We start from the raw sequence: 21,984 nt of genomic DNA on the forward strand, positions 1-21,984 counted from the left end.
GAGCATCATTACCGTCCGCTAGCACTGCAGAGCATCATTACTGTCTGCCAGCCTGCAGAGCATCATTACTGTCCGCCAGCACTGCAGACTATCATTACTGTCTGCCAGCACTGCAGAGCATCATTACTGTCCGCCAGGCTGCAGAGCATCATTACTGTCCGCCAGGCTGCAGAGCATCATTACTGTCTGCCAGCACTGCAGAGCATCATTACTGTCCGCCAGGCTGCAGAGCATCATTACTGTCCGCCAGGCTGCAGAGCATCATTACTGTCCATCAGGCTGCAGAGCATCATTACTGTCCATCAGGCTGCAGAGCATCATTACTGTCCGCCAGCACTGCAGAGCATCATTACCGTCCGCCAGGCTGCAGAGCATCATTACTGTCCGCCAGGCTGCAGCTCTGCTCAGCAGAAGATGATCTTCCAGTAAAACTGCTGACACCATGCGGTATCCTGCAGGAACCAGAAGGACAGGATGTATATCGTCAGGACCGTCCACAGAAGATCTACCCGGGGACTAATGCAATCAATGTCTCGCTTTACAGCTTTCGTTCAGTATGTAACATGTCGTATTTCTCTTTCTCTGGTATAGGCAATGTACGGCGCAGCGAGGGATCCTCCTCAACGCCGCACAGCAAGAACACGTGAAGAATGACTGGAAGCAGCTTGTCTAGATCTAGGCCAATGGTGCTAATCAGGGCTGTGGTGACAGAAAATGAGGCCCTGGGCACTAAATAAAGTACCGCCATCCCGGCTGCCATCTCTCCGAACTGTAAATGTGCTTTTAAGGAGATGTTTATTTTATGTCCAAACGCTGTAAAGCAGTGCTAGATAATACCGCTACACAATACTACCAATTACTACCATACAACGCTGCTGTGTAATACTTACACCACTATACTATGCCTAATTAATACCGCTACACAATACTGCCATTCAGGCTGGCTTCACACCGGCGGATTTTTCATCAGTATTTTGTGGGCCAAAACCCAGAGCGGATCCAAAATACGGAAAAAATGCAAATCTTTCCATTCTACTTTCTCTCTGTAGGTTCTGCTCCTGGTTTTGACTCCAATACTAGGGCTGCATTCAGACGACCGTATATCGGCTCGGTTTTCACGCCGAGCCGATATACGTTGTCCTCGTGTGTAGGGGTGGGGGGAGGATGGAAGAGCCAGGAGCAGGAACTGAGCTCCCGCCCCCTCTCTGCCTCCTCTCCACCCCTCTGCACTATTTGCAATGGGGAGAGGTGGGATGGGGCGGGGCTAAGGTTTTTTAGAATTAGCCCTGCCCCCGCCCCGCCTCTCCCCATTGCAAATAGTGTAGAGGGGCGGAGAGGAGGCAGAAAGGGGGCGGGAGCTCAGTTCCTGCTCCTGGCTCTTCCATCCTCCCCCCCCCCCTGCACACGAGGACAACGTATATTGACTCGGTGTGAAAACCGAACCGATATACGTTCCTGGGAATGCACCCTAATACTGCGCCTAATTAATAGTACTATACAATTAATAATAGTATACCTTATTAATACTGCTACATAATACTGCCAATCAGTGACCAACTAATACTGCTATACAATGCTGCTATGTAGAGGCCCATTTACACACACAGACATCTTTCAAAAGATTGAAAGATCAGCGATTGGTTTGAATAAAAGTACTAATAGGCACTAATTGTTATTAGTACTTATCAGCTTCACATGCAAATGAGCTTCTGGGAGCTGTTACAGAACTCAGCAGGAGGTCTGAGCTCTGTAATTAGCTGTATTGTTCAGCCATGGGCTCCCTATACAGAATTCAGCACCATGGCCAGCAGTCACAGCCTGCAGTCCTGCTTATCAGCTGTTCTGCCTGTGGGGTGAGAACTGAGAACAGCTGTAACAATGTTATCAGCTGTTATCAGATCTCAGCTGGTAGAAAGGAGGAACTAGGCAGCATTCATTGAAGTCTTCTTTATTAAATAGCCATGAGAAAGCAAGCAGCCACGTATCGACCCTGTGCTCGGGTCTTTTTTTTTTTTTTTTTCTTCCTCAGCTGGTAGAACACAGCCTGTGGTCCTGCTTATCAGCTGTTCTGGTGAATGATGGTTTTCAAGCAGAACTGAAAACCATCACAAAAACTGAAGGATGGGAACGTTTAAACAAAAAAGATTATTGCTCAAAAGATGCCTTTTGAGCAGATTTTGAGCAATAATCGTTGTGTCTAAATGGGGCTTAATACTTAACACCGTGCCTAATTAATACCGCTACACAATAACACCATTCAGCATCCAACTAATACTGCCATACAATGCCTAAACAGTGATGGGTTTAGAGGAAAGCTCCCCGCTGTTCACAGGCAGTGAAGGCACAGTTTGCTCCTGGAGGTCCAGTAATTTGGGCACTTCCGAGGACAGCAGGTATTCTAGCAATTACCCTGTTTTCTGCCTGTAAACCCGCCCTGGAGCTGCAGTGTTTTACAAAGTGTCAATATCAAATCGGACATTATTCATTTTATACTTTTTTGTCAGAAACGTGGGCAAGTCTCACCAGAGCCCCTATCCATCCCCTAATGGTAAGCGTTAGGGCTATGAAGAGCCATGGAGTACATGTATAAGGGATGGACTGTGGCATTACCCTTTGCTATACACGTGCCGCCCGCCATTGGCGGTATATGCGTACCGTACAGCGGGAGTTGTATCAGTTATTGCGCACATTTTCACGAGCGACAACATTCTTGCATCTCATGACATTCTGCCTTGTAATATTGGGGGACCAGAAATTACAGGCATTACAAGCGGGCGGATGCAAAAAAGTGTAAGGAAACCACAGGGAAGGGGGACATAAAACTGGTGAGTGAAAGTCCTTCTAACCATGTAAAACGGAAGATCAATCAATATCCAATTACCTGGTACTAGAGAAGCTGCCGGCAGAGGGGACACGGCTGAGGTTTCCCTGCAACAGACCCCCTTTCCTACAGCTTCTAGATGTTGCTACAATGTACAATACATGATATTCTTCAGGGCTTTATATGACACATGTTGTAGTTTGATCACCCTACACCGTTCCCATTTACTCCACTACCTACTACATGAGGCCGGCAGGCTCCTCTTGCACCCAACTTATAGTGAACTATAGCAGGTGTGAGGCGTTAGTCCTTCATATAAGAGTAACCCCGCAGTGCCAGGACCCTGTACACCGCAAGCAGCAATCTCCATCTATAGCACCTCCTCGTAGTCCTCATTTCTCAGCACACGGGCTTGTCCAGGACTGTACTATTGAGGACTTATGCTCAGGAAAGGTTAGCAATAGTTGATCTGCAGGCTTTCGGCACCCTCACTGATCAGCTGTTCACCAGGCTTTTGTACTCAAGCACTTTACTGATTTCTGCAGCAAGCAGACAGCTCCATTCTCAGTACAGTGGCCAGGCTTGGTATTGCAAGACAAGTTTTAATTCACTTCAATGGGAATTTTGCTTGTAATACCAAGCCTGGCCACTGAAGTGAGAACAGAGCTGTCTGTTTTCTGAAGACGTCAAATCAATAGATGAAAGCTGCGACTCAGTGAGGATCCAGGAGAGAGGACCCTGGCTGTTCTACTATTGATGGCCTATCCAAATGCTAGACCATCAATAATTTACAACCGGACAACCCATTTAGGGGTGCATGTACTAAGACCGATGTTTCATACACCGGCCATAATAAACAGGGAGGTGGAGTAGTAAAGATGCGCACACCTCTTAATAGAATAGAGGAACAGACGGAGAATCTATCTGAACTGAAATCTATGCCAGTTATGAGCTAGCATCAATTCTAATAAGTCTGAGGGACCACAGAAGGCCACACCTCCTTATCTAAGCCACACCTCCTTATCTAAGCCACACCTCCTTCTCTTGGCACTTTTGCAAACTAAAGGAAACATGACATGCACCAAAATTTGTGACTTGTATATCCCAGTTTCTGTTGAAAATGCTTTGACAAGTAGGCCCTTAGCTCCTAATGGGTTGTCACTCTTGATAGAACATGATATCCTTAAGGCCGCTTTCATGCAGCCGAGAAAATCCCACGAGATTTGAGAGTCGGGAGACGCACAAATATGAACCCCATTCTTTTGAATAGGGTCATATACAGGAGCGATTTTCTCCCACATTTTGCATCGCGGTACGGGGGGAAAAAAATCGTGGCATGTCCTATCTTAGGTCGTTCCCTCGGAATGCCTCGCCCTTTGTTTTCAACGGAGCCGGAAAACGTTGCACGGCATGGGATGTGAGGTTCCCTATTGAAAACAATGGGAGAAAGTTGCTGAAAGCCATGCCGAAGGATTACAACTGCACTGAAGCGATGGGAGCGGGAATCTCGCACGATTTTCCTGGTGGTGTGAAAGCGGCCTTAGACTAGTTTCACACGGGCGAGCGGGATATCCGGATGGGAAACTCCACCCGTGCAATGTACCCACGGATTTCTGTGTACCCGAGGGGTTTCTGTGTCAATAACTCCTTGCATTACTTCAGGGAAGCAGCGATCATCCGGCACGGCTGAAGCACCAGAGGATTGGCAAGTGTTTCCCACTGTTTTCAATGGGAAACATCACATCCGCCTCGTGTGCACCTCGCAAACCACGTGGTGCATTGCTGGTCCCATTGAAAACAATGGACGAGGTGTTCCAAGGAAACGCATAAAGATAGGGCATAGAGCAATTTTTTTCAATAGAATGAATGTGTTCATATTGGTGTGAGATCTGTGCATCTGAGCGCACTCCAGCGTGGATGAAATCTGCCATTGAGAAATCTACTGTAACATCTGATGTCTTACAGGCAGATTATGATGCACATTTGCCACAGAATTGCTGTGGATTTGCAAAGTGCAAAATCTGCAGGAATCCACATCAAAGTCTGTATGGAAGACATGCAGGTCTTGTGGTGGATGTGTTTGTGGTGTATTAGAGTCCACCTGAAAGCTATGTTCACACATGGCAGAAATACTAAGGATTTACTAGACAGAACTTTTATTTGGAAAATTTGCATCATTTACAGAAATGCAAAGAGTAAAATTTATGGCAAATCCCCACCAAAATCCATATTTGGCGTGGATTTTGCCACTGTGGATTGTCTTCTAGATTCACTGTGGACTTGCAGTGTGAACATATCTTAAGTATCCAGTATAGAACACTTGCAGCCAGCTATAGCGCTTTTCCTTGCCCATGCATAGAATCATAGAATGGTAGAGTTGGAAGGGACCTCCGGGGTCATCGGGTCCGACCCCCTGCTCAGTGCAGGATCACTAAATCATCCCAGACAGATGTCTGTCCAGCCTTTGTTTGAAGACTTCCATTGAAGGAGAACTCCCCACCTCCTGTGGTAACCTGTTCCACTCATTGATCACCCTCATTGTCTAATATCTAATCTGTGTCTCCTCCCCTATCAGTTTCATCCCATTGCTTCTAGTCTTTCCTTGTGCAGATGAGAATAGGGCTGATCCCTCTGCACTGTGACAGCCCTTCAGATATTTGTAGACCGCTATTAAGTCTCCTCTCAGCCTTCTCTTCTGCAAGCTAAACATTCCCAGATCCTTTAACCGTTCCTCATAGGACATGATTTGCAGACCGCTCACCATCTTGGTAGCTCATCTCTGAACTTGCTCCAGTTTGTCTATGTCTTTTTTAAAGTGGCGTGCCCAGAACTGGACCCAGTATTCCAGATGAGGTCTGACTAAGGAAGAGTAGAGGGGGATAATGACCTCACGTGATCCTGACTCTATGCTTCTCCTAATACATCCCAGAATTGTGTTTGCCTTTTTGGCCGCTGCATCACATTGTTGGCTCATGTTCAGTCTATGATCTATTAGTATATCCAAGGATTTTTCACATGTGCTACTGCTTAGCCCAATTCCTCCCATTCTGTATGTGCTTTTTCATTTTTCTTGCCCAGATGTAGGACTCTGCATTTCTCCTTGTTAAATACCATTCTGTTAGTCGCCGCCCACTGTGCAAGCTTTTCTAGATTTTTTTGAATACTCTCTCTTCCCTAGTGTTAGCTATACCTCCTAGCTTTGTGTCGCTGGCAAACTTGATCAGTTTCCCATCAATTCCCTCCTCCAGATCATTTATAAAAATGTTGAACACTGGGTCTAGGACAGAGCCTTGTGGTTCCCCACTTGATACATTCTTCCCCTTGGATGTGCAGCCATTTATGACCACTGTTTGAGTACGATCACTCAGCCAGTTGGGAATCCACCAGTTGCCTTGTCAATCCCATATTTGTTCATTTTTCCAATAAGTATGGTATGAGATACTTTGTCAAATGCTTTACTAAAGTCAATATAAACTATATCTACCGCATTTCCCTGATCAACCCAGTCGGTTATTCAGTCAAAGAAGGAAATTAGATTAGTCTGGCATGACTTGTTTCTTACAAACCCATGCTGGCTCTAGTTAATTACTCCATTTTATCCAAGTACTTGCATACATGCTGTTTAATAATTTGTTCACAGATCTCTTCACAGTATAGAAGTCAGGCTCACAGGCCTGTAGTTTTCTGAATCCACCTTCTTCCCTTTTTTGAAGATAGGGACAACATTTGCCCTTTTCCAATCTTCTGGGACTTCTCCTGTCCTCCAGGAATTTTCGCAGATAATGGCGAGTGGTTCAGCAATTACCTCCGCTGCTTCCTTTAGATGTAATTCATCTAGACCTTGAGACTTGAATTCATTTAAATTAGTCAAGTGTTCCCTCACCATCTCTTTGCTTACAGATAGCCTGCATTCTTTTATTCCCCCAATAGCACAGGGAAGATCAGTTGATGTTCCATCTACTTTCTGAGAGAAACCAGATACAAAATAGGAATTCAAAAGTTCGGCCTTCTCAACATCATTCTTAACTAATTCACCATTTTCCTCTTGTAAGCATCCAATAGCATCTTTGATTTTTCTTTTGCTTTTGACATACCCCCAAATCCTTTTTTTATTGCTTTTGGCCTCTCTTGCAATCTTCAATTCATTATTAGCTTTAGCTTTTTCGACACTTGCCCCACAGTTTCTGAAGACTGCATTATATTCTTTAGATATTCCCCCCTCTTTCCATTTGATAAACATATTTTTCTTCCTTTTTAACATGTGTGCAAGTTCTGTGTTCATCCATCCTGGTCTCTTTAAATGCTTCCCATTCTTCCTTCTTTTAGGGATTGGTAACAATTGTGCTTGAAAATCTCATTTTGCAATATTTCCCAACCTTCTTGGACATTTCTGTCCTTAAGAACATCCAGCCATTGGATTCTTCCACTTTCTGAGTTCATTAAAATCTGCCTTTCTGGAATCCAACCTTGAGGTCTGAGTCTTCTCAGGTATTCCTCCCCTTTTCATCCAAAATTCAAGGATAGCATGATCACTGCCTCCTAAGGTCCCAGCCACCCTTACTTCCTCAATAATTCCCTCCCTGTTGGTAAGAATTAGGTCCAAGATAGCAGATCCCCTTGTTTACTCTTCTACCTTCTGGAAGATAAAGTTGTCAGCAAGAGCGGATGAGAATTTGTTGGATCCATTACTTTTGCCTGAGAGCGATTCCCAACAAATGTCTGGATCGGTTCAATCTCCCATGATCACTATGTTGTGCTTTTTTGAGAGCTTGGCCGATGTAGAAAGAGTTCCTCCATATCTTCTGCTTGTCCAGGCGGCCTATAGTAAATGCCTACAATGGTGTCCTTTCTGTTGTTCTCTCCTTATATCCTTACCCAAACAGTTTCTACAGAACCCCCAGCTCTGAAGCTTGAATCTCTGTGGAGATGAATGTTTTCCTAACATACAACACAACACCTCCTCCCCTTTTATTAGGTCTGTTTCTTATAAATAACTTGTACCCTTCAAGCCTTGTGTTCCAATCATGTATATCATCCCACCCAGTTTCCATGATGCCTATGACCTCCTATTTCTCTTTTTGTGTTAGGAGCTCCAATTGTCCTTGCTTGTTCCCCATGCTCTGTGCATTTGTGTAGAAACATGTTAGTTTGTGATCGGTGTCTCTTGCTCCTCTACTTTTTTTCTGAATTTTTTTGTCCCTGTTCCTTCTTTCCACTTCTAATAGCGAAGGTCTCAAATGTATTAATTAGCTGTATATTTTTACCTGGCCTTTCACTTTCCTTCATATATTATTCTAGTTTAAAGCTCTCCTGCTGCTAGCAAGCAGTCCATCATATAGGTAATTCACTCCATGGTCTAGAAATCCAAATCTTTGCTGTTGGCACCATCGACATAGCCAGTTGTTCACCTCTAGAATCTTGTTCCATCTTCTTATTCCGGCCTTTCTTATTTATGACCATCCACTGGGAGGATGGATGAGAAGACCACCTGTGCTCCAAGATCCTTCACCTTCTTTCCGAGGTCTTCAAAGTCTCTGCAGATAGTTTCAAGGACCTTTTTTGTAGTGTCATTTGTTCCTACATGTATTAGTAGGAATGGGTGGTGTTCTGTAAGACTGAAGAGTCTTGACAGCCTATCAGACGCATCTTTGATTTGTGCACTTGGGAAGACAGCACACCTCTCCTGAGGTGTCAGGTCTGCAGACAGCGGCCTCTGCTCCTCTCAATAGGGAATCCTCCACAGCCATCCTCCATTCAAGAGGACTCTGTGCACTTACTACACAGTTCTTTGTGGGTAGAGTCCTTTCTTGCTGTACCTCTTTCTCCTCTGCTCTGTTCTTTGTGAGTAGAGTCCTTTCTTGCTGTACCTCTTTCTCCTATGCTCTTTGTGGGTAGAGTCATTTCTGGCTGTACCTCCTTTTTCTGCTCAGGTACGAGTACCAGCCCCCCCATGCGTGAGAACCTCGTACCGGTTCCTGATCAGTATGGGTGCTTCTTTGGGTCACATGCTTCCATTCTTCTAATTCTGCAGGTACATTGGACATTTCATTGGACATTTCTTTTCCTTAAACATTTTGAAGACTTTCTTCTGCTCTGTCAAGGAAATTCTCACCGTCCTTAATGAGTTTCAGTGTAGCTATTCTCTTCTGTAGACTCTGCACCTTTTCCTCCAGTAGAGACACGAGCTTACACTTCTGGCAGGTGAAGTTTAGCTTTTCCTCTGGTCGGTCTGTAAACATATCGCATACGTTGCCGCTCACCATATGGCTCCTCTCCTTTTCCAAGTTGTCAGTTGATGTCACTTCCAAGCTTCTAAAAGTCAAGAATTGTAGTGAAGATATATAACCTATAAGGCCTCCTTCCCACGAACGGATTTCCGCCGCGTAATTCGCGGCGAAAATCCGCTGCGTTGCCCGCAGCTATTAGGTTCTATTGAACCTAATAGCACAATGCTCACGATGCGTAATTCCAGCGCGGAATTACGCACCGCGATTTCTCCCGTCCTCACCCGCAGCATGCTCTATTTTCTGCGGGTGAGGACGGGCTGTACGCACTGACGGCTTCCATTGCAGTCAATGGAAGCCGTCCGATCACGCTATCTCCCGCTGTAACCAGCGGGAGATAGCGTGAAAAAACGCTTTCCCGCCCACCGCCGCGCGTCATCTGTCGCCAAATGACGCGGCCGGCCGCGTCACGTGACACGGCCGGCCGCGTCACGTGACACGCTCGGTGACGCGGCGGTGGTGGGCGGTGACGGGCGGTGACGCGGCGGTGGTGGGCGGGGAAGCGATTTCACGCTATCTCCCGCAGGTAAGTATAGGGGCTCTGGGGGGCGCCGTGACGGGCTTCACTGCGTAATATTACGCGGCGGACCCCGTCACGCTCGTGGGAAGGAGGCCTAAGATACTACTAAGTGTACATGCCTCTGGTGAATGTAAGTAGTGTGAACATGAGGAACAATGGCGCGAAACTGTCTTGCATGCTTTACACTAAATTTATCATATTTTAGACAATTTCAGACACTTTTGCAGTGTCCACCAAATTTGTAGAAAGTGGGAATGGCTTAAACGCTGCGCACACCCGCAAACACCAGCAGCGCATTAGGCTAATTATCCATTTAAATCAGGGCAGGGTGACTCCCCCACCCATGTGATCGGGCGGTGCCTGCGCCAATACGATCAGTTTTTGCCCAGGCACGTGCGAAATACACTTATTCACTGCGCAAACACACTACCACATTATAGTCTATGGGCTATGCAGATTGCCATTTTATGGGCCACTGATGGTCCACATGAAAAAAACTCATTGCATGTCCTGTTCCTGCCTGTATCATGGACGACACATAGGACATGCTAATGCATGTCTATGCACTCTGCCCATGTAAATCGGAGAGCACACAGACAAGTGTCCATGGGTTATCTGAAGTAATTTGCGCCCAAGTGTCTCAGCAGCACCTCGCACACATGGGAACTGTGCACCTGGATAGGTCATCAATAGTTAATTGTCGTGGACCCACCATTCAGGATTCCTGGCGATGAGCTGATCACCTGGACCACTCAGTGCAGTGGGCTGGACATGTGGCATAGTAGACGGGCAACTATAACATTTCCACATCCGACCGCAGTGGCAGATGTGGAAGTGCTGAAAGTCTAATAGCCGGCTTCAGCTCCCATGGATTTCAATAAGAGTGAAGCAAGCTAGGCCACTTACGGTCGTCCCATTCCCTATGATGTATGTCTGGCCAACTGCACGTGCAGCAGGTTGGGCGATCAGCTCATTGCCGGGAATCCAGATCGGCGAGTCACCAGATTTATCACCAGTAGAACAAGTACGGGGCCATTTGGGACACAAACTGCGACAGCCTATGGCTTTGCACGATCCAGAGGCTCAGTTACAGCAAATGTGGAGAAATATACCACAGGATACCATACAGAACCTGCATGCCGCATGCCTGCAGGTATCACATCTTGTATCCAAGCTAGAGGCAGCCCAACAGGGTACTAGAGCCTCCATGTCCATCCGTATCACATCTTGTATGCAAGCTAGTGGCGGCCCAACAGGGTACTAGAGCCTCCATGTCTGCCTGTATCACATCTTGTATCCAAGCTAGAGGCAGCCCAACAGGGTACTAGAGCCTCCATGCCCACCCGTATCACATCTTGTATCCAAGCTAGAGGCAGCCCAACAGGGTACAAGAGCCTCCATGCCAGCCCGTATCCCATCTTGTATCCAAGTTAGAGGCAGTACAACAGGGTACTAGAGCCTCCATGCCCGCCCGTATCCCATCTTGTATCCAAGTTAGAGGCAGTACAACAGGGTACTAGAGCCTCCATGCTCACCTGTATCACATCTTGTATCCAAGCTAGAGGTGATACAACAGGGTGCTAGAGCCTCCATACCCACCTGTATCACATCCTGTATCCAAGCTAGAGGTGGTACAACAGGGTACTAGAGCCTCCATGCCCACCCGTATCACAACTTGTATCCAAGCTAGAGGTGATACAAAAGGGTACTAGAGCCTCCATGCCTGCCTGTATCACATCATGTATCCAAGCTAGAGGTGATACAACAGGGTACTAGAGCCTCCATGCCCACCCGTATCACAACTTGTATCCAAGCTAGAGGTGATACAAAAGGGTACTAGAGCCTCCATGCCAGCCATATCACATCTTGTATCCAAGCTAGAGGCGGTACAACAGGGTACTAGAGCCTCCATGCCAGCTTGTATCACATCTTGTATCCAAGCTAGAGGCGGTACAACAGGGTACTAGAGCCTCCATGCCCACCCGTATCACAACTTGTATCCAAGCTAGAGGTGATACAAAAGAGTACTAGAGCCTCCATGCCAGCCATATCACATCTTGTATCCAAGCTAGAGGTGGCACAACAGGGTACTAGAGCCTCCATGCCAGCTTGTATCACATCTTGTATCCAAGCTAGAGGTGGTACAACAGGGTACTAGGGCCTCCCTACAAGGGGTCGGTTCTCCACAATAAATGACCCTTTTGCTCTGATACTGTAATCACTTATATCAATGTTATAAATCACACAGCTTCATCCATCCGACAACTTCTAGATGCTTGATTGAGTGTATAAGTCGGCTAGCGTTACCTTTCTTGATTGCTTCTTTCAGTCTGAATCTCTCACCCTTTTTCTCCTCAGATAGTCATGAGATCTCAGTTCTGAGCAGCTCAGATGTACTTGTGGTTATGGATTCATTTTCTAGTCAATGTCCCAGTCTGTGTGATGCTATTACATGATCCCTACCACAGAAACTGCTCAGAGGGGAACACAGAGTTACTGATGATCACATAGCTACTGTCATGCAGTTATAACAGAGGAGATCACAGCTCATCCTCCTACCTGTATACCGTGGCCTACAGCCTATTTAGATGAATGTAAAAGTTAATAATAATTAAACTACCTCCTCCCCGCCCCACAGCAGGCAAAAATGGTATAACCCCAGCTAATGATGTGCTAATGCATCATGGGATAGATGTGAAACTGAAAGTAAACATATCTCAGCCTCTAGATGGTGCCTGATAAGCATCAGACAGAAGGCTGCACTGCATGGAAGTGAATGGAATACACAGAGAAGAGCTCCAGAGTGTGACAGGCAATCAGGTGAGGGGTGCATTCCCTTTAAATACTTGCAATATGCCGGTATTATACATGCTGTTGACAATCCTATTACCGCTGAATTTATTGTTTCCTGTTATCTTAATTCCGGATTTCTAGAAGACTCTTCCACACAGGAAACTACTGGGTAAGAAGTGTATAAGAATGCCCCAGCCGGGAGATCCAATCAGAAGGAGATACCTGCTCTGGAGAGCTCACAATTTAAAAGTCATCACATTTGTCATTACGCCGCGCTCCGCCATATACGGCTTCCCACGGTATTTGACAACTTTGACACTTTTGATTTATTACTGTGCGCAGCGAAAAGTCTCATGTAATCGTAACAAATAACAACGGGCTTCTTCAACGGGAAATTATGTTTTCATGCTAAAAGTAAAGTTGTGAGGCTGTCGCTCTCTGTAATGTAAATGCAAATGCCTCGGTAATGTCTGGAGCAAGATCTTGTTAGTGCAAGGATGTAGCAGCAGAGCTAGAACAAATGCAAATATCATAGAAGAAGAATGGCAAGGCAATGCTGCTGGGGCGCACAGGGGAATTCAGGGCCATGATTAAATACACTACACTGGGAGGATGAAGAAGAGGAAGATGAGAGCTTTCCTCAGAGGTAATGCAAATAACACATTGATTGGAGGATGCCTTAATACATCAATGCACTTCTGTATTCTTGGAGTGTCACATTGTATTGCACTTCCATTAAACTTCTTTCCTTCATACGAGAGTGCAGAGAAATCCCGGCAATGCAGAAGATAAATGGTCTTCTTAATAACAAGGCTACGATATTTCCACTATGTTCTGCATGTAGCCAATATGAAAGGATACAGTGGTGTGCCGCCAATGGCAGCCACTAGGGGTCCTGGGGCCAACAGCTCTGCTACCTTGTAAGGCCGCTTTCCCTCTGCGTTGGCAGCTCCATTCAGGGGTTCCATCGCAGGTCCGGCACAAGATACCTGAAGAAAAAGCGTCACGAGGCAGTAAAGTGCCGGCCAGCTGAGCGGAAAGCAAAGGGGCGCTATTCTAGTCAATGAGGTTCATGCGGCGCTCTTTGGTTCCGGTTCAGCTCGGGGATTCCACTTTCCTGTTCCCTGAATGGAGCAGGAAAACAGAATCTCTGATGAAGACATGGCAGCAGCCTAACTCACCTGGTCCCGTTACAGGTATATTCACACAGGTGAGTTTATTTTTCAGTCCTAGTAAAATTAGACCGATTTCTTTTGCGCAGTTTTCAGACATTTATGCAATTTTCCAGCACGATTTTTATTGTTTTGCATCCTATCTTTAGAAGTCTATAAAAAAACAAACAAAAAAAAAACAGTTCCTGATTCTCTTACTTTTTGTTACAGTAGCCATGGCTGCACGCATTTACAATCAATTACACTTGAATCGTGCATGTGCAATCCGTTTTTTGAAACGCACACATAGGCTTGAATGGGTGATCTTTGTTATTTTTTTTTTAACTCACCATTTGTCCGAGTTCTATCTGAATCTGATTTTGGACCGATTGCTTTGGCCCAAAAACCGGATAGAGAAGTGGTTGATGTGAATATCCCCCAACTCACACTACTGCTTGATGCTCTGTCCAGTCAATATTCAAAATCTTCCCTGAGAGCAGAAGATGGGGGAAGGAGGCGGACTACTGACGTCACGGAGCCAGAAGTAGGGGGAGTAAGAACGGACCTTCTGATGCTGCTGGCTGGAACGGAGGGGAACACAGAGAGGGCGCTAATAATTTGTGGGATCACAGAAGAGGCACTATTAATTATCATGGACACTTAACTTTTGGGGCCACAGTGGGCGCACATTTAATTCTGGGGTCAGAGGGGAGGTAGAATTGCTTTGTGGGGATACAGAGAGAACACTAGTACTAAGGAAGGAGACCCTGAGGGGAAAATTGGGCACAATGAAGAGAGTGTGCAGAGACGAGTCATGACTGCAGTAAGTCTCCATGATGGTCTGGGAACAGATACAACAACAGACAACTCCAAGCAGAGAATATCACTGTGATCACTGGAGGAGAGGATATACTGTATATACACACACATTTATATGTGTATATATTATATAATGTGCCTGCTGAGTCAAGAAATTGCTCTATACACTACCCTACCAAGAGTAATTGGACATCTCACAAGAAATAAAGGCAGAATTTATTGACACGTTACTACTTAGTGGGGCTCCTTTGGCCCTAATAACACTGGGTACTGTCGGTGGCATACTTTTTACTAATGTCTGATACACTTCTGCTGGCATTTCCCTCCATTCACCCCATAAACATCAGGCAATTTCTTGCAAAGAAGGTACATCGGCACATCTACAATGGTGGAAGGCGCGTCATCAGTGGACAGTTGAGTAATGGAAGAACGCTCTATGGGGTGAAGAATCACGCTATACAATCTATAAAGCAGATGTACCCGGGTGTGAAGGACGCCTGGGGAACCCCTTTTGCCACAATGTATTTCGCCAACAGTAATGTATGGCGGAGGTTCTGTTACGGTCTGGGGATGGTTTACGTGGCATGGTCTCGGTCCGTTGGTTGTAATCACCAGTACGATGAACACGGAGGTGTACCCTGACATTCTAGACAATATTGTGCTGCCAACCATATGGCAATACTCTGGGAATGGCCGGCCATACTTCCAACAAGACAACGTGCCTCGTCACAAACCCAACACTGTGTTACATTGGTTTGAGGATATTCCAGGATTGGGCCGGCTGCACAGAGTCCTTAAAGGGGTTGTCCCGAGGCAGCAAGTGGGTCTATACACTTCTGCATGGCCATAATAATGCACTTTGTAATGTACATTGTGCATTAATTATGAGCCATACAGAAGTTATAAAAAGTTTTATACTTACCTGCTCCGTTGCTAGCGTCCTCGTCTCCATGGAGCCGACTAATTTTTGGCCTCCGATGGCCAAATTAGCCGCGCTTGCGCAGTCCGGGTCTTCAGCAGTCTTCTATGGAGCCGCTCGTGCCAGAGAGCGGCTCCGTGTAGCTCCGCCCCGTCACGTGCCGATTCCAGCCAATCAGGAGGCTGGAATCGGCAGTGGACCGCACAGAAGAGCTGCGGTCCACGAAGGTAGAAGATCCCGGCGGCCATCTTCAGCAGGTGAGTATGAAGACGCCGGACCGCCGGGATTCAGGTAAGCGCTGTGCGGGTGGTTTTTTTAACCCCTGCATCGGGGTTGTCTCGCGCCGAACGGGGGGGGGGGGGTTAAAAAAAAAAAAAAACCCGTTTCGGCGCGGGACATCTCCTTTAACCTTACTGAAAATCTTTGGGACAAACTGGAATGCTGGGTCAGGAAATATGAACAGCGTCCATCTACTTTGAGAGAACTTGCAAGATGTTTGCAGGATGAATGGAGAGAAATACCAGCTGAAATGTATCAGTCGTTAGTAGAAAGTAGCCACAAAGAGTATTTGATATCATTAAGACCAAAGGAGCCGCACTTAATATTAACCTATGGAAATATTGACTAATTTTGTTTCTTACTTACTTTTGGTAGGACAGTGTATACATACCATCACGGAGGCATCGAATCGCCTCCAAGTTAATTCTGCAGCAGGACAACAACCCCAAACGGACAGTCAATCATATTAAGGACTATTTTCAGTGCAATTAACAAGGAGTCCCAGTAGTAATGGTACGGTCCCCACTGAGCCCTGATCTCAGGATCATGGAGTCTGCGTGGGATTGCATGAGGAGACAGAAGATCTGGGCTTACTTATTCAACATGTTTGGTACAACCTTCCTGCCGAGTTTCTTCAAAAACTGTGTGAAAGTGTACCTAGAAGAACTGATGCAGTTTTTTAAATGCAAAGGGAAGTCACACCAAATACTGATTTAATTAAGACTTCTGTTTCGTTTATTCACTCTGCATTTTGTTAATTGACAAAAATAATCCATTGACACTTCTAATTTTGAAAGCATCTTTCCACACCTGCCTAAAACTTTTGCACAGTACTGTATACACACACATCATGTTTGGGTGAAGGCTGGGGATTAGGAGTTTTGCTATGGGGTCCTATTAGTTCTATGCGTGACCCTGGTGGGATATGGTTATCGTCTCACATCTTATAATCACCATAACGGCCATTTAGTTCACTCGGCCCCGCCTCGGGTTAACAATGCTACTGTTTGGTCAAGCCCATATAAATCTAACCCAGGAAGGAGCAATGACACCAGGTTCCCCCTCGGTAATTATAAGTGACCTATAGATGGCTATAGATGCCTTCAGGAGAACACGTGGGAGCTTAGGCCCATGAAATATATAATCGGCTATTTTCTAGTTGGAAGGAACGCCGATTGCGACAATCCCCACCGGCGAGGCAAGGGACGTCTGTTTGCTTAATATTATCCTACTTGTAATAAGAGGAAAAACGATAAAGATGCCGGTATGAAATAAATCTTGGAGAAGACCCTCCGACTGATAAATATTAAGAGCATCCCATTTACTGCGAGCCGGCAGCTGAAGGGCCTCTAAACATATTGATTTTGCACTACAATTAGGAATTATAGCGCTCGCTTCATTCAAGAAACAAAGGCCAATAAAGAAGGCGATGGTAAATTACGGCAGCGCTTGTTACCAGTTATAGGCCGCGTAAAACACGAACGGCTGCTAAGTGTCCTTGAAGCGTTCAAGGTGCTTTTTATGGAAGTGCCATTTCATCGGCGTTCTACAGGCAGCTAAACGGTTTAATCACAGATGAAGTATACAAGCGCTGCGCTCCCACATCGCCGGCCGTACAATCCGGGCGCTCCGCTTACGGGATTTACTCCTAAGAAAGTGAACAAATCCAAACAGACATTATTTGTTTTAGGTTCGCTAGAATGGCGGAAGATTTAGGGCGCCTTCACACTGGCGATGAAATTGCGTGATTTTCACACGATGCGAAAACCCAGAATTATGAAACCCAGGATTTTCAATGTTTCCTTCACATTTGCGATGTTGCGTGAAAAAAAAAAAACAATCGCGGCATGCCCGATCTTTCTGCGTTGTTTTTTTTTTTTAAGCTCCCATGTTTCCCCATGGAGCCTCCTTTTTATCGCATCACAAAGCACAAACTTGTGATTTTCGTGCTAAAACAATCACGAGAAAATCACAAGCGGCAGCGATGCTTTAGCGAGAAAAAGTAGCGCTGATGCTCAAAAATCGCAAGAAAAAGAAGCAATTTTGCCGCGTTTTTCTCAGTGTTGCCGGTGTGAAGGAGCCCTGGGGTTCACCGCTTCCATCTGTGTTGGACAGGCATAAGAGCCGGATGAGGCCCTGCACAAGATTACACTAAACTGTTCTCACATCAATAAGTGTCGATGTAACGGATCACCGAGTCTGATAATACACTCTTTGTTAAAATGTGATTGTTCCCAGCAAGAGAAACCAAGTAATCTTGTAGATATGATAGCTTTTAATGGCTAACAAAAATACATGATGTTACAACGAGCTTGCGAACCTCTCGGGTTCTTCGTCAGGCTAAAATGGAATAGATGTGAAGAGGCATGAATAGTTATACACACTTATGACAAGGCCTACATGTTTGTATGCTTTAGAGGCTCAGTTACAGCAAATGGAGAGTGATATACCGCAGGATACCATATAGAATCTGTATACCTCCATGCCCGCCTGTATCACATCATATATCCAAGCTAGAGGCATTACAACAAGGTACTAGAGCCTCTATGCCTGCACATATCACATCTCGTATCCTAAAGGTGGTACAATATGGTACTATACCTGCGAAAAATAGGACATGCTGCGGGTAATTTCATGCAGCATGTACATTGAGCTATTAGGTTGAAATGCTGCGGATTTCCGCCACGTCTTACGCGGTGGAAATCTGGCCATGGGAATTAGGCCTTAGTGCTTAAAGGGGTTGTCCCGCGCCGAAACGGCTTTTTTTTTTTTTCAATAGGCCCCCCGTTCGGCGCGAGACAAACACAAGGGATGGGTTTAAAAAAAAAAAAAGTTTAGTACTTACCCGAATCCCCGCTCTGCGGCGACTTCTTACTTACCTTACCAAGATGGCCACCGGGATCTTCACCCACGATGCACCGCGGGTCTTCTCCCATGGTGCACCGTGGGCTCTGTGCAGTCCATTGTCGATTCCAGCCTCCTGATTGGCTGGAATCAGCACACGTGACGGGGTGGAGCTACGCGATGATGCGTAGAAGGAGGCGGAGCCAGAACGCCGCTCGTGCCGAGACCCAAGAGAAGGGAGAAGACCCTTCTGCGCAAGCGCGTCTAATCGGGAGATTAGACGCTGAAATTAGACGGCACCATGGAGACGGGGACGCCAGCAACGGAGCAGGTAAGTGAATAACTTCTGTATGGCTCATAATTAATGCACGATGTACATTACAAAGTGCATTAATATGGCCATACAGAAGTGTATAACTGCACTTGCTTTCTCGGGACAACCCCTTTAATTTTTTTCGAGGGCCAGAAAGTGATTACCGCTAGATGTGTGCTGATATCGCCGTCCCCTTGTTGTAGAATATAGGATGTTTTTGTTGCCCAGTTAGTGACCAATGAATGCACTAGCCCTTCCTATCATTACCAAGGGTCATCGATGCTCCTGTGTCCAAGTCAACATTTGTTCTCCTGGTGAGCCAATCCCACCTTAAAAAAATAGAATTAAAAAATCCCTTTCCTATTTTTCGTCTACACGAGGCTCGCCGTTTGCAGAATGAGTTGTATTGTTTAATGGTGCCATGTAATGTGTGGGGAAAGTTTTACAAATTTCCAAGTGGGGCGAAATTGAAAAAAAAAGTGTTCTCTTTATTCTGTGTTAGGATTGTGGCGATGACCCATCTCTACAGCTTCTTTTATGTAGTAATACTTTTATTTTGTTTTCTACTGACATTTTTTTAACCCCATGATTTTTTTTCTTTCTGTTGCCGATCAACGAGAGCGGCACTCACCCAAGCGGGCCGACGAGAGCGGCTCTCACCCAAGCGGGCCGACGAGAGCGGCACTCACCCAAGCGGGCCGACGAGAGCGGCACTCACCCAAGCGGGCCGACGAGAGCGGCTCTCACCCAAGCGGGCCGACGAGAGCGGCACTCACCCAAGCGGGCCGACGAGAGCGGCACTCACCCAAGCGGGCCGACGAGAGCGGCACTCACCCAAGCGGGCCGACGAGAGCGGCACTCACCCAAGCGGGCCGACGAGAGCGGCACTCACCCAAGCGGGCCGACGAGAGCGGCACTCACCCAAGCGGGCCGACGAGAGCGGCACTCACCCAAGCGGGCCGACGAGAGCGGCACTCACCCAAGCGGGCCGACGAGAGCGGCACTCACCCAAGCGGGCCGACGAGAGCGGCACTCACCCAAGCGGGCCGACGAGAGCGGCACTCACCCAAGCGGGCCGACGAGAGCGGCACTCACCCAAGCGGGCCGACGAGAGCGGCACTCACCCAAGCGGGCCGACGAAAGCGGCACTCACCCAAGCGGGCCGACGAAAGCGGCACTCACCCAAGCGGGCCGACGAAAGCGGCACTCACCCAAGCGGGCCGACGAGAGCGGCACTCACCCAAGCGGGCCGACGAGAGCGGCACTCACCCAAGCGGGCCGACGAGAGCGGCACTCACCCAAGCGGGCCGACGAGAGCGGCACTCACCCAGCAGGCCGATGAGAGCAGCACTCACCCAGCAGGCCGATTCCAGCTATATTAGGGGATGGACAATCGTCCTCATCCATCTACCATTAGTTGGCTGCATATCTCCATGTTCAAGGGAAGTTTACATGGTCCAATAATTGGGCAACAATGTTCCCTTGCCTGATCATTGGGCGGTGTAAAAGTGCAAACGATGCTTGTTTGTCGGCTCATTAGCTCATTTATATGCCTGCTGGTTGGCCTGTACGCCTCCACGAAGGGCGCTGCTGATGCGCTCAGCTGTTTTTATAGTTACCAGTAACTACAGAAGCCATTTCCCATATTGGCTGTGAAAAGCGAAGATGGGAATACCCCTTTAAATGAAAAACTTCAGTTTGCAGCCATCATTCCGCTGCGCTCACTACATCTAGGTCATAGCCATGTAGTAGTCGCACATCTACCCAAGCCCTGTGCCACGTCAGGTCATTCGTATACGCCATGACGTAAGTGTTTACTGGACAGCAGAATGCTTTGTCTCTTCAGTTTTGATGGCTTTGTGAAGAAATGTGCATGTCCATATACAGGCAAGTGTCAGGTATAAACTGTGCACAGCTCGCCCTTTTAGGCCCCCTGCACACGGGCGTGTCGGACTCCGTATGTGCCCAGTGCCTGGCCGGTGACCCCTGCGTACCTGTGAGCGCTGCAGATGTGCCCAGGAAAGGGGGGTGACACAAATCCCGCACTCACTGCGGACGTGCCGCAGGATGCTCAGTTTCCACTGTGCGTAACTGGCACAAAAGTGCAGCACACGGCGATTTCTTCTCCGCGAGTGGAAAATAGCAATCGAGTTCTGCTCGTTGAGATGAAATGGCGCTTTGCCATTGAATTCTATGGCAGTATTTGCTGCGGGGTCCGCAATGCAAATCCGCCCGTGTGCAGGAGGCCTTAATCTATAAAAATCACTGTATATGTATAACCATGAGAGTCTGTAGTACTACGTGGAGCATCACACCATGATCGTATAATGTATGACCAGCAGATGGTGCTGTGCTTCAAATTGTTGTGCCGCCATCAAATAATCACATTTCTAAGATTTCCCAGCATCTTCTAAGATTTCAGTTCTAGTGCCTTTCATCATTCCACAACAGGACATCATTGCTATTAGATCATTTTACTTTGTAAGACGCCTATAAAACTTACCTTTTAGTAGCAGATTTCCTAATCATTCCAACAAATCTTTCTTCATGCTGCATTAATGAGTCATCAGACAAATTGCTCCACAGATCACCATACGGCTCTGTGACATTGTACATTTGGAACAACTAGGCACCTTTTTTCCCTTAAGGAACAAGCCCCAAGGCATATGCCCCCTAAAAAAAAACATAGTCAAGTTACATTATTACGACCACAAGTGTTACGCCTCAGCACGGACGCAAGAAGGTATCACATCCCAACAAGACGCGCTGGATGGAGACTTAAGATTCGACCCAAACAAACACCGGAACACCAAAAGGGAAGAACTGCATACTGAACTCATGGACGGACATAACATAAAGATTGACAAACACTCACCTGAATACCTGCAGATAGCTAGACTGAATAACTATAACATGTACAAGGTATTAGTTCATATTTTGGCCAAGATACTTAAGCCCATGAGCCCACTTCAAGGGTCCTCGTTGTCTTGCGGGTCCCTACTCTATCGAGACAACTAACCACAGGTGTCTTGCCTGCAAGCAGGGCAATTGTCCCAGAAGGGATGGCTCCACACTGGAACCTAAGAACCTAACTCGCCTAGAGACGGTAAATGATCCACAGCAGGACAGGAGGCAGCTCACACCAACACAACAGGGATTTGCATACCACATAGAACACCATGCACCCTGAACAGGACTGTTCATACCCCATGTCCAGCCACCTGCACAGACACGCAGAACA

The sequence above is a fragment of the Eleutherodactylus coqui genome, chromosome 13 (genome assembly GCF_035609145.1).
Source record: "Eleutherodactylus coqui strain aEleCoq1 chromosome 13, aEleCoq1.hap1, whole genome shotgun sequence".
Lineage (NCBI taxonomy): Eukaryota > Metazoa > Chordata > Amphibia > Anura > Eleutherodactylidae > Eleutherodactylus > Eleutherodactylus coqui.